Genomic DNA, 16301 nt, shown 5'->3' with positions numbered 1-16301 from the left:
TTCAGACAGGATGGCATGCATTTGTCAAGATCAGGGAATATAATTTTTGCAGCAGATATTTTGCAATATTTGACAAACACTAGGCAGGATTTTTGCCAGGGCAAACATTTAGCAGTTCACAGCAACATTTGATGCATCTGTGATGGTTATTAATGCTAGGAGCATTAATAATAACATTTTTTATTGGAAAATTTGCTACATTCCAACAAGATTGATGTTATTGTTTGTGAAACATGGTTAAAGAACAATGACTGGAAACCATTTCTGTCAGGGTATAAATACATTTACTGTAATAGACATTCTAAAATCGGGTGGAAGTGTTGTGATTGGGATTAAAGATGGTTATGAGACCTGTGATTATTACATGTTCAGTGATAACACCAATACTATAGACTGTGTAACTGCGATAGTAAAGACAACCCTGGAACATATAGCAGTTGTTGGAGTGTATAGATCACCACATTCAAGTGCAGGTGACCTAGAGGAATTCATACATTTCTTGCATGAAACACAGGAGGGAAGAATAATATTAGCTGGGGACTTAAATTTTCCAGAAACGGGCTGAAATAATATTGATTCAAAAACATTAGTAAGGAAATTATTCACAGCTTATATTCAGGAACAACAATTGTAAAAAAAAAACTAACTGAATGGAACATACTAGACATTGTTTGTGTTCCCAAAGAAATTACTGTAACTTCAAGTCAAGTTTTATCACCATTGATGTGCAATGATCATGGGGTTATAAAGGTTGATTTGTTGCTAGATAATTCTGCCAACCTGAAATCTAAGCCAATACACAGAAGGTTAATTACAGATTATAGGGAAGCAAAACAGTTACTATGTAAAACTAACTGGAGTGAGGTGTTCAGTGGAAAAACTGCAGATGGAATGTGGAAAGTTTTGAAAGAGAAATTGTTTCAGTGCAAAAAATCAAAAAATGTTTAACATTAGAATCTAGGCCTACATCATCAGGGAGATATATTAACATACGAACAAGATATCTGATTAAAGTGATAGACAAAAATGAAAGAAATGAAACAACTTTGAAAACTGAAATAAACAAGCTGTACAAACAGATTAAGCACAGTGTGAGACAAGATCAAGAAAAGTGTGCAGAAAATGTATATAAAGATATTGAGCATAATAGGAAACCTTTCTATAGATACACAAGATGTGGAAGGAGTAAAGACGCACACAAATTGATTCTAACATTTATTCTCAGATACAACAGATTATAGATATATTTACAAAATCTTATGCAAAACAGTTTGGCTCGACAAAAGGGGTGATAAGATGTCCTAGTGATATCCAGGTAACCCCAGATGCTGGAATCAAATTAGATTAGATTATATTGAAAAAGAACTGCATACACTGGATCCAAACAAAACACAGGGAGGAGAAGGAATTAGTAATAATGACCCGAGAACACCAACAAGAAATTACATTACCATTATATTTATTATTCACTAGGTCATATAAATATGGGGAGATTCCTCAAGGTTGGAGACATGCGCTTATTAAACCCGTCTTTAAGAGAAAGGAGAGTAGGACAAACCCAGATGCATATAAACTGTTAAGTCTACTTTCATCTCGTGGAAAAATAATGGAAAAGGTAATATTGGATAAGTCATTTTCAGAACTGGATAGATTGGGGCTTGAAACCATATATCAGCATGTATATGTTGAAAACAGATCTGTTACCACCTGTAACATGATGTTCTATAACAACATAACAGTTAGAATAAAAAATTGTGCTGTGATGTAATTTGTATAGATTTTACTTCAGGATTTGACAGGGTCATACACAAAACACTCATCAATAAGTTAGGACAACCAGGTATTTATGTACTCTTGATAAGATGGATAGCTACATGGCTTACAAATCGGACCTGGCAAGTATCATACAGCAACTGGACAGGTGAAATTCTACAGTCAGGGGTGTCCCGCAGGGCTCTGTCCTAGGCCCATACATGTTTACATTGCATCTTTCAGACTTAACTTTTTCATCTGAGGTGTTGTACAGTCTATATGCAGGTGACCTGAAATTGGGTAAACTGATTACGTGTGTTATAGGTAAGGCATGTCTGCAAAATGACTTGACTAAGTTGACCATGTGGGCGCAGGCGAATAATATGCTGATAAGTACATCAAAAACTAACCATATGAGATTGGGGAGCATAAATTGAAAGGTGAATATTTAATACAGCAAACCGTGATTGAAACTGTAGACTCATTTAAGGACCTAGGTATATGGGTAGATTCAGCTATGAGTTTTTCTAATCGTATCAACCAATTGGTTAATTATAAATCTTTTTAGACAACCTATAGTTCTACAACTGTAAAGTCTTGGAAGTCAAAAATAATGAAGTCAGTTGTTTGTTAGTTACATTAGACCCAAACTTGAGTATGGAATAATGGGTTCCTATCACATAGTCGAACTTTCACAAGTTCGAACCTCATGTGGTCGAGACCTTAAGTTCGAATTTGTGAAAGTTAGAGCGTCGAATTTGTGAAAGTTGGAGCGTTTGAATGGAAGGTGTCCATAAGCGGAGGTTTCCATTTTGTTCAATGGGGTGCAATATTGTAGTTGGTATATTTTAAGTAGTGGTGGGGTGTGGGGGGTGCAGGGGGGCTTGCCCCCCTGCTTAATACAGTTTATTTTGTTTTCCGTTTTTTTTTTTTTTTTTTTTTTTTTTTATGCATAATTGAAGTTTTGTAACTTCAAACATAATGGTTCGAGAATTACGTGTTCGAAGTTATACGACTTCGACTATGTGATATAGACCCTGGAATAACAATATGGAAACCCTATAAGAAACAAGCATGATTAAACTGGAAAGAGTACATCAGAAATTATTTCAAGGGCATCCATGAATGTGAAAATTTAAGTTATTATGCAAGACTAAAGTATCTGAACTTGTACAGTGTCTCTTACAGATATCCAAGAGGAGATCTTATTCAGGTGTATAGGTCTTTAAGAGACAACTACCTCTGGGAATATTTGAGATTATCAAAAAGTAGTGGAGAATCATCAGACAACCTATGTAGAAGATTCTATAAGAATGAGAAGTGTACTAATTGGTTCTCTGACAGAATAGCTGATGCTTGGAGCAAACTGCCAGATTGCTTTAAAACAAGTACTAGTTTAGTTGAACAGCCTGGACACTTCTTATTATAGGAACGTGTTTTAGTATATTGAAAAGCTAGAAGGGCATTGAAATATTTGTATGTATGTATTGTCTAGTGACTTCACTTCTTAATGGTTTGACTGAAAAAAACACAGATTTTATGAGGAACACATCAAAAATCTGGACAGTTGAGAGTTATGTAATGTTACCCAGAGGGATCTAAAGAGCAACCGTGCATATTTGTTTGCTGCTCACTTTCAAGAAATTGATAAGAATTTTTGCTGTGCTGAAGTTTGGTGTAGGTTCATTGTATAGTGCTTCTGGTAGTAATTAGGAAACAGTATTTCAACATCACCTCCTTTCCTCCTTAAGTAGTCATTGTGAATCATATCATAGTTGGGGATTGTTATTTCAGGATCACGTATGCTTGGTTTTAGTCAAGTTTCAGTTGCAGCTATAATGTCAGGGTTGCAATGGGATATCCAAGTGTGGAGTTCAGTGATTTTATTCCTTATGTTTCTGTCAGTTTTAGCGTCAAAGGTTAGATTGATAAGGGAGGTTAAGAATAAGAAGTTAGGACAGGGTGCTCAGAGGAAATACCCTGGTTTAGTTGTTGAGAGGTAGGGCCAGGGTTAGGGTGACTGTCACATTTTAAGCAATTCTACTATAAAGGAATATGGTTGGCTGGTTGGGATAGAGCTGGGAGAAGAATTGTTTATTTGGTTGTTGCAGGATGTGAAATAACTGAGAGCAGGATCAAGTAGATTACTTTTTTCTTTGTTTTTCTCACAATTTGGCTTATTCATTTTTTTCCTTCAGTCATTCATTAATTCAACATGTTCTAACTAGTCAAGGCTGTATTCTGATAATTTTGGAGGAAACTGCATTAAGTCAAAGGTCTGGGGGCCACAAGGCCCAAGGTGTGCATTCTAGAACAACTTTCTTCATCCAGTAATGGCTTGAATGAAAATGATGATTAAAGAAAAACAAATACTCTTCAACTTTTATTTTTTTCCTGCTGTCTTTCATCACACCCCGACTGACCAAGACTACACTGCAACAGTTGCTATGGTGGAAATATCTGTTTTAGGCAATGGGGGTTCCAGATGCCTTGAGCTGCACTGTAGAGTTTTTCAGACAACCTTGCCATCCAGTAATGGTCTGAATGAAACTCTTGATTAAGGAAAGAAATTAAGTCTTACTCTTCAACTTTGCTTTTTCCTGGACCCAGAAGCCATAGAATTACAGATTCTTCAAGGTGCATTTTAGAGTTTCTTTCTAGCCCTTTGATTCATTGGCTTGAAGTGAAATCATGCTCAAGGAAAGAAATTCCATCTTGCTTTTTATTTTAAAGAAGAAATAAGTGGTATCCAATGTATGATGTTCAAAGCTGATCAAATAACTGTTCACTATAAGGTACAAAGACAAATGCTTATGAGACTAACATAAATTATAACTAGGAATACTACCTCCCTCTCAGTCCCACCTGCCCTCAAAAATGGTAGTCAGTTACTGCATATTCCCTTAGGGTGTTTAATTGAGATGAAAATTAAAGCAGAAATGGCCACATATATATTTCATGCTACTGTTATATGCATACACAACAAGCGTACTCGCTGTTACACCTTCAGTGTACCCCTCTTGAGGTCAGTCTGGTTAAAAAAAAAAATGGAATGTAACACATAACAGCATGCTTATTTACCCTCCCATAACCACCTATGTATGCATCTGATGCTTGTGTAGAAAATGGGGGGAAAAGGGATTACAATAATGTTTCCATCTTTTTACTTCTAGACAGTATACTCCTTGTATGCAATCCTTTGTATACCCCTTTGACTTTTGTGAGAAAAATTAAAGCAGCAGTGACCACATTGCCCCAGCCCAACACAAGACATAGTGATCTCTTGGTTTTAGGAGGAAAGTTAAAGAAATAATGACACTATCCCCCCCCCCCCAACACACACACGCACAAAAGCTTCAACAACCTTCTTTTTACACTCTGAGCAGCACTGGGTTTAGACTTTTTTGATGACTGTTTTAAACAGAGCAAGCGATAAGAGGGTAAGTTAGTTTCATCCAGACACCAAAGCATTATAGCCACTTCTCTATACTGCTCAGATATCTTCACTGTGATAAAAGACAATAGCCGTGTAATGTGTTTCATCTTTGTTCCAAACTGATGCCACACTTTAAAACATTCCAAGTTGCTTCACACAAATTGCATTAGTTCTTCAAACCAGAGTAATAAGCAAATCACATGTAGCTAGTCATTTTCCTTCACTGACAGCCCCAGCAATTGCATCTACTCTCAGTGCATATCAGACGTCCAGTGTTTAACTATCAAAGCATGACAAGAGGTTCAGTTATTCTCATGCAGCCAACCCAAAGTCAACAAAGCAGTTACAGCCGAGATGTTTGATGGCTGTGTAGTATTATTTGACCTAAAATTCACCACACAAACAAATTACTACACATTAAATTATTCCAGATTGCCCTACACAAGTCACATATTGCCAAAGATATATGGTTGATCATTACCAGCATCATTATAAAACAACAATAATACTTGACTCACTATTTCTGTCTTCAGTCACATCACATTCTTCTTAATTGTCATGAATTTTGTAGAAAGTGTCTGATTTTTGCTCTTTTTTCCCCTGTTCCTCATAATTTTTTTCTGGAAAATTGCTGAAGATTACATTCAGTCAGTAAAGCTGTGCATTAGAGATTTACATTATTATTGTGCAAGAAATGTTGGACATGTTGCCCGAGTAGCTTCACACCAACTTTTGATCATTGTAAAATTCCTTATGCCACAGATGTGTTTTGTTGTAACAGGTTACCTTATTTATTTATTTTTTATAGAGAAGAAACAACATATTTAATTGCCTTAGAAAATAAATGGTACTTGCATATTATCGCAACCAGATTTGTAACGCCGTCTAACTCCTAATGTTTTCTTGAAAGGAGTGAATGTTTGAGTAAGGTGGTGTCTGTTGACACCTACTGATAGGTTTTGCCAGTTAAACATGAGCAGGAAGAAGAAACGGAAGCCGGACTTTGGCAGCCAACTGCGAGAGGGACAAATATTTCTTCATGCATGCATTTCTTTTTAAAGATAGTGCGTAGAACCATGAGCTCTATTACAATGACCACAGATTCAGGGCGACTGCGATCCTCTATGTGTTTTAAACAGGATCTGGAAAGTCAAGCTCCTTCTTAAGGCTTTTTGTGAAAGTGTACAAAATGTACGGTACTTTCCTAATAGTATCTTTGACATCAGTTTAACACCAATGTGGCTTTTCCGTTTTTCTGTTTGGCAGACCAAGCAGCTTCGTCTACAGATTATTAGCCTCCAGTCTGCAGTCCTGCTTTCTGCTGCTGTAAAGCACTCTGAATGGTAGGTTAACATCAGTCTTACACATCGCTATCCCGTCGAGGAGGATTTCAGTGTTGTTTTCTGTTTGAGTGAAAGTGATAAGATGCTGTGGAAAACTGAAGTTAACTTGCCATCCCGATTTGTCGTTTGCAACAGCAGAAAGCAGGAGTGCAGACTTGAAACTAATATCTGAAGACTGAGCTGCTCGCTGAATTCACTGCTTTTAGTCTTTAAAGCACACTACCCGCAAAGTCTAAAATTTTAACCCTTAATCATCTTACAAACCCACCACCAATATCATAGAATTCTCTTTAACAGTTCAGCCTTCCTGATTACACTTATTTGTTGTAGTTTTAGTAAAAGAGAAGAAAGTATACCATGTCGTAAAATCTGGATGCAATAATACGTAAGTACCAAATAAATAAATAATCATGGAAGGTATGGTGCCCTAGGTGACCACCTAATTGGCGTACGTGCAAAGCCAGCCCTGCTAAGAAATAATCAGCATGATCTGAGAGTCTTGGGGCATCTGAGTTGCTTTCTGTACACTGCCTGGAAAGGAGACCTACTTTAATAAGGGTCATAGAGGATATTTTGCAGATGAATGTGTTTTCAGTTAACGCTTTTGATTTTCGGTAATGACTTGTCCAAATTTTTCTTCCTAAACCATCCATAAAGTTTGCTGATACACCATATCACTTTAAACCCTCCCCAGTTCAGAATGCAATAGCTAGCTGGTGGAGAGCACCGTTATCATTCCACCTTGTCTTGTCAAGTTTTTTTTATTTTTTTATTATACAAGTCATTTAGCATGGTTATGAATCTGGCCATCTGCATTTGTTTTCTGCATAAATCTGCTAATACAGAGTCAGGGGTTGTGGTATTGCCAAGTTATAAATATCAGCATGTGTGTTAACCTCTTGATATGAGGTTTAGAGTGTAGGTAGGTTTTTCAGAACAACGTTTGTACAAGGTCTGATTAACTGTTTGGAGACAAAATGGATTCACAGTTTTTAAAATGTGTTGCACTTTGTTTGTTTTTTTTTTTTCCAGACATAAAGCTCTGATTATTTCTGTTTTAAGTTAAATATCCTACTTTTTCATTTTATTTAGGGGATATTTAGTAGATATTTTGACGAAACAAAAAACTGCTTGAACCATGCATTTTCTAAAACATCCTCACAAAAGCCCAAGTACATTGGGCCGAGCAGACATTTGTTCCCCTTTTATTCTAGTCTGATCTCAGATGCCTGTTTGTGATATGAAATAGTGTAACTTGCCAATGGCTACATGTGTGACATGATTCATTGTGCTCTGAAACCATTTGCTTTAGAGTGCTGATGTTCTTGTTGTGTTCTTTTATGCAGCACCTCACCCATTCTAAAGCAATAGTACTGCCACGTGTTTTGCTTGGGTAGGAATTTTTCATATTTTTAAAAATTTCCCATTCATTCTTTTGCCTTGATTTGGGATCTAAAGTTAATTTTGGGGAAAATTCTCTTTACTTTCACTTAAACCGGCTCAGCTTATCAGATATCCAGACTTGATTATTTGTAAATTCCATACACTTCAGTGTCTTGATTGCCATATTTGAAAAGAGTTCTGGCTTACTTCTGTAAAGTCTCTACCCTTTCTTATGTTTATTTTACTGTATGTAAATTGAAGTTTTGTTCCATAGGGTAGTTGTGAGCAGAATCCTGTGTACTACCTAATTTGGACAAAAGACTTTATGATGTCAAAGCAGTTTTGTGAAATGTTCACTTTAAACAAGGGTATTTAGGTTTGTAAACATGTTGTACCTGAGCTGCAAGCCTTTTGCTTGAATATTGTTTTAAATGGAGCAGCACAGTTTATCAGGTCAGGTAAAGTAATGGCTGAGTTCCCAAAGTTCGTGGTTCTGTTCACATTTTTTCTTAGATTGTATCTGCTTATGTTTGTAACACAGTGCCCTGAGTACAGTTCCTCAAACAACATAATTAAGATTTTGCTTAGTGATACTGTTGTAATTTAGGTAGGGTAGTGATGCAAGTGCATTTTTTGTTTATTTCTGTACTTTATTTTGGCGAGGCTGAGAATGGCCCTTAGCTTACTTGTACTAATACTTCACTATCTGCGGCTTGTGCTTTTGAATGTACCTTGATGGCAGACTGATCAACTACATTGTGCTTTTTGTGTTTCTAGATATCCGGGCGCATTTTGGGCACCAGGAGTCATCTGAAAATACATATCTGCAGAGAGGTTTTCAGTTTCAGTCCATGATTACTAATGGTTATGACAGCCTGTTCTGGTCTGCTCTAGGGGGACATTTATAATTGGTGCTATTTCTACATAGCTGGCCACTATTGGATCAAATTTTATTGATGTTTTTCTTTTTTTCCTCACTTTATACTGTGCTGGACTGTGCCAAGCACACCGCTGACTCAAGTTGTAACTGAACAGTAAGTAGTGTGTGCAAGTCATAATTTTCCTTTGGTTAGTATTAAAGTAACATATTTCTCTTAATTTTGCAGATACTAGGCAGTGTTGTGTTCTGGGCCAAACCATGTTTGCTGTGATTTCACTAATCTGTTACCAGCTATACTGGTGTCCGGTGCTCAGAATAGACAGTGAGACCCAATAACCTCTTTCTCTGTCTGCTAACACTCTCACATTCCCTTCCTTATCCCACTTTGTGGGTCTCTCAATGATAGCACTAGACATAGAAATAGCAAACTAGCTCCCCTTCTGTTGACAGCCTTCTAGCACTTGATGTTGTAAGGCAGTGCAAGAACTGCCTTATCCTCACAGAATCTGCTAGTATGAGCAGGAGTTCATTTTCTATCTGTGAGGTGTTATTATTTAACAAATTTGGAGGCTTCTGTCTCCCAACCCAGGGTATATACAGTCAGCATAACCCCACCCATAATAATGCAGCATCCTCATGCAGACAACACAAAATGGCCATATGCTGATTCCATTAAAAAATCAATATTCAAACCTCCTAGAACTCTTTTAAGATTAGGCATCAGTGAAACCCCCCAAAATATATCTACTGCATATAACTCCTCATCAGCATGTCACTAGCAACTTGGCAAGTCTAGGACACATTATCTGCATCTAGAAACATTATGTTAGATGCTCAGAATCCATACTTGCCAGGGCTGACAAAGATGGGGTTACAGACAGTCACCTGCCTCTTGGAAGCCAGAATTGCAGATTATATCAAGGGTGTCAGGACTCTGTCCACCAGTAAGTATGACTACTGTATGATTCTAGACCATGTGGGAGTAAATGACCTGACATGAAAACCCTTGAAGGACATGCTGGAGCTTGTGACACAAGCTTAGGTCAAGGGTAGGAGTCTGATTCTGAGTGATATCTTTCCTTATCCAAGAATGATGCCTAGATTCAAGAAAAAGGTAATCAGAATCAACAGTTTGACAAGTAGCTGGTGTCACTTTAGGGGGATCCATTTTGTGTTCCCTGGGGCAAGGTGATTGACAGTTCAACTTGTTTTGTAAAGGACTGTCTACATCTCTTGCTCCACATACTGACCAAAGACTTTGCTGCCCTCTTTGTGCCCTTTTTGGGCAGTGTTCAGCTAATTAACATAACCTAGCAAACAAATCTGAATCCCAAACTGGGCAACTTCAGAGTGGTTTTTCTCACTGCCAGGAGTCTTAACACTAAACTACGTGATTTGGAGGTACTTCTGCATCTGGAATGTGTTCATATTTGTGTTGTTACTGAGACATGGCTCAAATGCTTGCTCAAAGAGAACAAAATCAAAAACTGCACCATGGCTTTCTAAAGAGTCTAGACTCAAAATTACCCGTAGAAACAAATTATGGGCTTTATGACGTTCTACTAAAGACCCCCCAAGATCAAATTAAATATAGGCAATCTAGGAACAAAACCAAAAAATCCATTTTACAAGACAAAAAAACAATACTACTGCAACTTACAGACAGTAAATCAAAACAACCCTCAGAAGTTTTGGGCAGGATTGAATAATCAACTTCATCCTGGACAAACTTCTACTGACATCCCAGCTGCTACTATTGAAAAACCCCCCGAGGATGTTTCAGATAGTTTTAACCAATTCTTTACTGAAACAATTCAAGTCCTAGCAAGCCAACTACCTCCTAGCTCCCCTGGTCTTGAAAGTACCACCCCTAGAAACCTACCCTCATTCAGCTTTCAACCAGTGGCCACGTCACTTATCTGTGCTTTGATCAAAAAATTAAAACCCACCACACTCTGTGCTGATCAGCTCCCCGCCAAGTACCTTCAAAAATCAGCTGATGCTATTGCCTACCTAGTATCAATACTAATTAATCGAACCATAACAGAAGCTAGAATTCCCACCGTCTGGAAAATAACCTATGTAATCCCACTTCATAAAGGAGGCAGCTCTACTGAATTCTGCAGTTATAGACCAATAGCCATACTCTCTCCACTTGCAAAGATTATAGAAAAATGTATTCACAGACAACTCATGCACCACCTAAATCCCAAATCACCTCATGGCAGATACCCAACATGGCTTCCGTCCACACCACAGCACTACTTCAACCTTACTAGCTTTCACCAACACCATAAACCATAATCTCAACAACAATCACATATCTTCCGCCCTCATCTTGGATCTTTGCAAGGCATTCGACGTGGTTGACCACCAACTTCTAATACACACCCTGCAAACATTCTGTCTAGATATTAAGGCCCTTCAGTGGTTTACATCCTACCTGAATGGGAGACAGCAGGCTGTACTTTGGCAGAACAAACTCTCTAACCTACTACCAAACACCTTTGGAGTACCACAAAGCTCTCTACTTGGGCCCCTGCTGTTTTCCATCTTCATTAACGACTGTATACTGTCCTCCCAAAAGTCAGCTGTATCCAATACGCTGATGACTCCACCCTGATCTGCTCCGCCACATCTCCAACAGACTTATGGTCTGCTACCCAGTCCACCTTTAACACTGTAGAAAATTGGCTTTCTGAACGTCATTTGATACTAAATCCCACAAAAACTAAAATGCTGTTATTCGCACCAGCACAAAGGTCTCCTGCTTTTACCTTTACCATAAATGCAAATGATGGCACATTAATCTCCCCCAACCCTTCTACAAAACTACTAGGTGTCATTATAGATAATCTAAAATTCGACCTACATGTAAACCATTCGATCAAAACCATCAATAAAAAAGTAGGGTCACTTTACCAAATAAAAGCCTTCCTAACCCCTCCAGCTAAAATTGCCATAGCTCGCTCTCACCTTCTCTTAATACTTCTGTATGCATCCCTGATACTCTCCAATATAAACAAGACTGTACTTAACAAAACTCTCAACCTGCTTCAGCCACATCACCAGGTTTGCCACTGGGCTGCCTTTTAGGACACATCATTGCATCAATCTTAACCAGCTTGGGTGGCTTGAACTACCCAGTCTAATTCAGTATAACCAACTGATCATGGCTTATAAAATCCTTTATAATCCGGATAATACTCCTGCACCTAAAAATCTTATTACCCCCTATCACAGTCTGCGACTGCTGAGATCCTCTAACAGACTACTAATTCAGACAAGCAAAATTAACCATGCAGCTGGTGACTCTCTCTTTGCAAACTCTTTAGGCAGATCCTGGAACTCGCTTCCAGCTGACATTACTTTACTCTCCTCCCTAGGTCTTTTTAAAAGTAGACTCAAACAACATCTGGCACTAAACTGGCTACGTCATTGCATCAAGCCTGGCTAATTTTCTTCTAGATTATGTCATATCTATTAATCAGCTATTTAATTTACCCCGGCTTTTCCAGGATTTAACTCTAACCTGTGGAACATGTTTATTATTGTTTGCTTATGTACTCTTTGTCAAAATTATAATTGTAACATGTTTTTAATGTCTCTGTTTACCTGGAGCTTTTCTCCTTGGGCTTCCGCTGAAAATGGACATGCATCCAGTCGGACTATCTAAGTCAACAAATGTAAAATAAATAAAATAAAATGTAAAGAGAGCACTCCACTCCATGTTTGAGTTTTGTGCCAATTATAACTAAACCCACCGGTAACTGTGATGGAGGCTGTGTTTGCCAGTGGCAGTGCCACTTTAAAAGTGATACCCAGATGTCTCACCCCAAGCTGATACTCCAGCTCACCCTAGGGAATTCAAACTTCCAACTTATATCTTATCAGTTTCAGTCCGTGGCCTTTCAGTATACAGTCCCTCTGCCATGACTGCGTCGCAACCAACAACAAGGTGTGTGACTGTTTCCAATTCAGTTTTACAAAACCTACTTATGTCTGTTTCTCCCACATGTTCAATGGACTTTGTAAACCAGTGTGTACGTAGCCCACTATCTTGGGCTGCTAATATTAACCTTTCATTTCTTGATGTGAATTCACCTCTCCTTAACCATTCCTGTGTTTGTTCTTGATAAACATGAGGCTCTTCCAGAAGTTTTCTATACTTGCAACTATATTTATGTTTTTTTCCACATTTCTTGCTTTCTCATCTGGTCCTTCACCTTATATTCTTTCTTTTGTTTTTTAGCACATTCATTTGCTGCCTGGTTTTTATCTACTTCTGGTATAATTTCCATTCCTGCTTGATGTCGATATGCTTCTGCTAAATTAAGTAGAGATGTAATCTTAGATTTATTCTCCTCATGTTTAAAAACTTTCAGTACATTTGGATCTTGTGAGGTCAGCAGATGTGTGGAGTCCCATGAGGTTTACCTTTGAATGAGTGAATTGCATATAGGCGAACAGCCGTTTCCGTGAACCGTAATGCTAAAATACGGACAACATCGAAGGATCAAATGTCGAAAATGGTTTGCTGGAAAACCATTTCTGACATTTGATCCATGTGTTTGAAAGGGGAAAAAAGCATTCGATTATTTGCCATTTAAACACATGGTGAATTGGCATTGTGTTTTTTTGCAGCCGTACTTACGATGTTTTGCACGTCGCACATATGGCTTTCAACGAAATAAAGGTAAACCGTCCCATGATTGTAGATCTATACATGTAATCAATTTCAAGGAGGCCCATCCTTCCTTCGGAGCGGGGAAATATATAATTTTGGTATACACTGATTTTTATAAGTCATTTGGTAAGCATGAAGCATCCTTCTTATTTTAATATCCAGTCTAGCCAACACTTTTTGGGGCCAGTCAGTCACTGCAAAACTATGTTAGGACAGGAACAGCAAATTGATTTATGGCTTGGATCTTGTTCCTAGATGTCAGTGCTGTTTTCAGGAATAATTTAAGTCTTCTAAAGTACTACTTACTGATCTTTATTTGCATTTGTTCATGTTTTATTGCCGATCCTTCATCAATTCCCAAGTATTTATACACTCCCTCTTGCGCAAGTTTTTTTATATCACATTCTTGTCCCAAACCTGTTTTCCTGGTGCTGCAGTTTTCCTTTTTTAAAGGTTACTTTTGCACATTTATCAAGACCAAATGACATTCCAATATCATCTGAAAAAGTTTTGACAACCTGCAGCTGTGCTTTCAGTTCCTCATGTGATGAGCTGTACAGTTTTAAATCAACAAAGAGAAGATAAGTCATTCGACTTTGTTGTTTTCTAGAAGACAAATTGTAGCCATGGCCCAAGCTGTTAAGTAGACAGCTTAATGGATTAATGGCAACGCAGAATAGCAACGGTGACAGAGTCACCCTGGAATATCCCCCTTTGAATTTTTATCCCTGGGATAATAATCTGTCCTATCATTTCTTAATTGCAAAGTGGTCTGCCACTGTTTCATGGTTACTATAATGTAGTCAATCAGTGTAGGGTGTATATTATACATTTTTAAGCACTCTTTTATCCATGAATGTGGAATACTATCAAATGCTTTTTTGTAGTCAATCCATGCCATACTTAGAATCTTCCCCTTCTTACAGTTCTCCACTATAACTTTGTTTAATAACAAATTATCCTTTGTTCCACATGACTTTCTTTTATTGCCCTTTTGTTCTACTGCCATAATTGAGTTTTCTTCTAAATTACTTTAAACTCTGTCGGCGTCAATTTCCGTGTATAGTTTGTGCATGTTTGGAAGACAAGTTATTGGCCTATAATTTTTAGGGTAGCTTGCAGGTTCACTCTTAAGTAAGAGCATTGTTTTTCCTGTTGTTAACCAGTGCGGTGTGTGTTCAGTGTGCCCATATAAATAGTTCTTACTCATGGCTAAGTCCTTGTGCAAAGTAGTTAATACTTTAAGCCAAAAGTTAGGTACTGCATCTGGACCTGGGGTTTTCTAATTAGAGGCTTTTCTCAACTTTGTTTCAGTCTCTCTAGCTGTTATTTCATCCCGTTTCATGTCCTGTACTTTTAAACGTCTTATTCTTTCTTTTACTTCTGTCCATTTAGCATCTTTATGTTCCACATGATCTTCATAGATACTTCTCCAAAGTGCATCTACTTCCTCTTTTTTTTGGCGGTCTTTCAATTCCTTTTACCTTATTTCCCAATTCTTTATAAAACTTTTTTGGGTCATCAATAAATTGCTTATTTTGTGCCTTTCCCTTAAATTTATCTTTGTATCTTCTAAGTCTTTCCACCTCTTTTGAAATGTTTAGTATATCTCCAATAGTACATAATAGATCCTGGTCTGTTCTAATATTGCACATTGCTTTTATCACATCTGTCCTTCTTAGTATTTTGTTGATCTATATCTTCTAACAGTGACACTTCTTCTCTTAGCTGCTTTATACTTTTCTCTGTTTGATATTTCCATGATGGTATTCTCTTTCGCCCCCTCTTTTCTCTTGCTACCTTGAGTTCCTGTGGTAGAACTTTATCAGTTATTAATTTAGCAGCACAGTAATATATTCTGTTTACTTCTGTTATATCGCATGGGTCTCTATGGACAGTAGTAATTACTGTGTTGATTTGTTTTATCAAGTTTCTAACTTTTGGGGTTTTATTAACCTTCTACAGTCTGTTTCTCTCATTGATCTTGATATATCTGTCTTTGTCGATTAAATCAAGCAACTCTTCTTTTAACTCATTTTCTTCCATACTGAGGGCACATCCCTTGTTTTCCGTTTCCTGCAGACATTCTGTAGAAAGTTCTATAGCATCTTCCTGTGGCACATTCTCTTCAATTTCATCCTGTGTCATCTGTTGTTCTGTCATATGGGAACTCACTGGCCTATCACTCCTCAACATTGACTGCATCAGAGTTTCCACAGTTTACTGTTCCTTTCCTTGCTGTCTAGCTTAAAATGAACGTTTATACTGGTTTCCTGTGGAAGGCTCCAAAATATCTTGATATGGCACCTGACCAATTACTTCCTGTTCCACTGATTTTCCCTTAATTTGGGTATCCATTTCTGTATCCTGTTGTGGTGCTTTCTGTACTCAGTTTACTACACTGAATCCTTCTCTTTGCAGCTGCTCCATAACCTCAGTTTCTATTTCTTTGACTTCTCCATTACTAATTTCTTTTTCTACTTTTCTTCTTAGTCTTCTTATTTTTTTGTATTGTAAAGTTTTCCATATCCGGATTCCTTTCCCTATATTTTTCTTCAAATATCTTTGGTGCTGTTCTTTTTGTATTGCTTAGTTTTACATTCTCCTTTACATAAATATTACACCATATTAAATCTCATTTCCTTTCCCCTGTTCATATTTCTTCTTCACATGTCTCCTGATCTTCTTGCTTTTCCATATTCTGGGGACTCACTCCATCATGCTGTGATGTAGTCTGTCTTTAGCCCTTCTACATTAAATCCTTCACTTTGCAGGCACTCCATAAATTCACCTTCTATTTCTTTAACTTTTGCTTTACTA

General features: G+C 37.6%; 1 protein-coding gene across 2 annotated transcripts in view; it reads left to right on the top strand.

Moving 5' to 3' along the window:
• PCYT1A (phosphate cytidylyltransferase 1A, choline) overlaps positions 1 to 16301 on the top strand; it is an 872556-nt gene that overhangs the window by 22390 nt on the left and 833865 nt on the right. Inside the window, exon 2 of one of the 2 annotated variants that reach the window (XM_044070294.1) lies at positions 8692 to 8948. The exons of the other annotated variant lie outside the window; for it this stretch is intronic. The gene's annotated coding sequence lies outside the window, so the exon portion shown is untranslated. The remainder of the gene's footprint in view (positions 1 to 8691; positions 8949 to 16301) is intronic. 2 annotated transcript variants of the gene reach the window in all.

The sequence above is a fragment of the Protopterus annectens genome, chromosome 4.part1 (assembly GCF_019279795.1).
Source record: "Protopterus annectens isolate FY-2018-M chromosome 4.part1, PAN1.0, whole genome shotgun sequence".
In the NCBI taxonomy this organism is placed as follows: Eukaryota; Metazoa; Chordata; order Ceratodontiformes; family Protopteridae; genus Protopterus; species Protopterus annectens.
The sequence above is the reverse complement of the archived record's forward strand: the minus strand, read 5'-3'. Positions and strand labels throughout refer to the sequence as shown.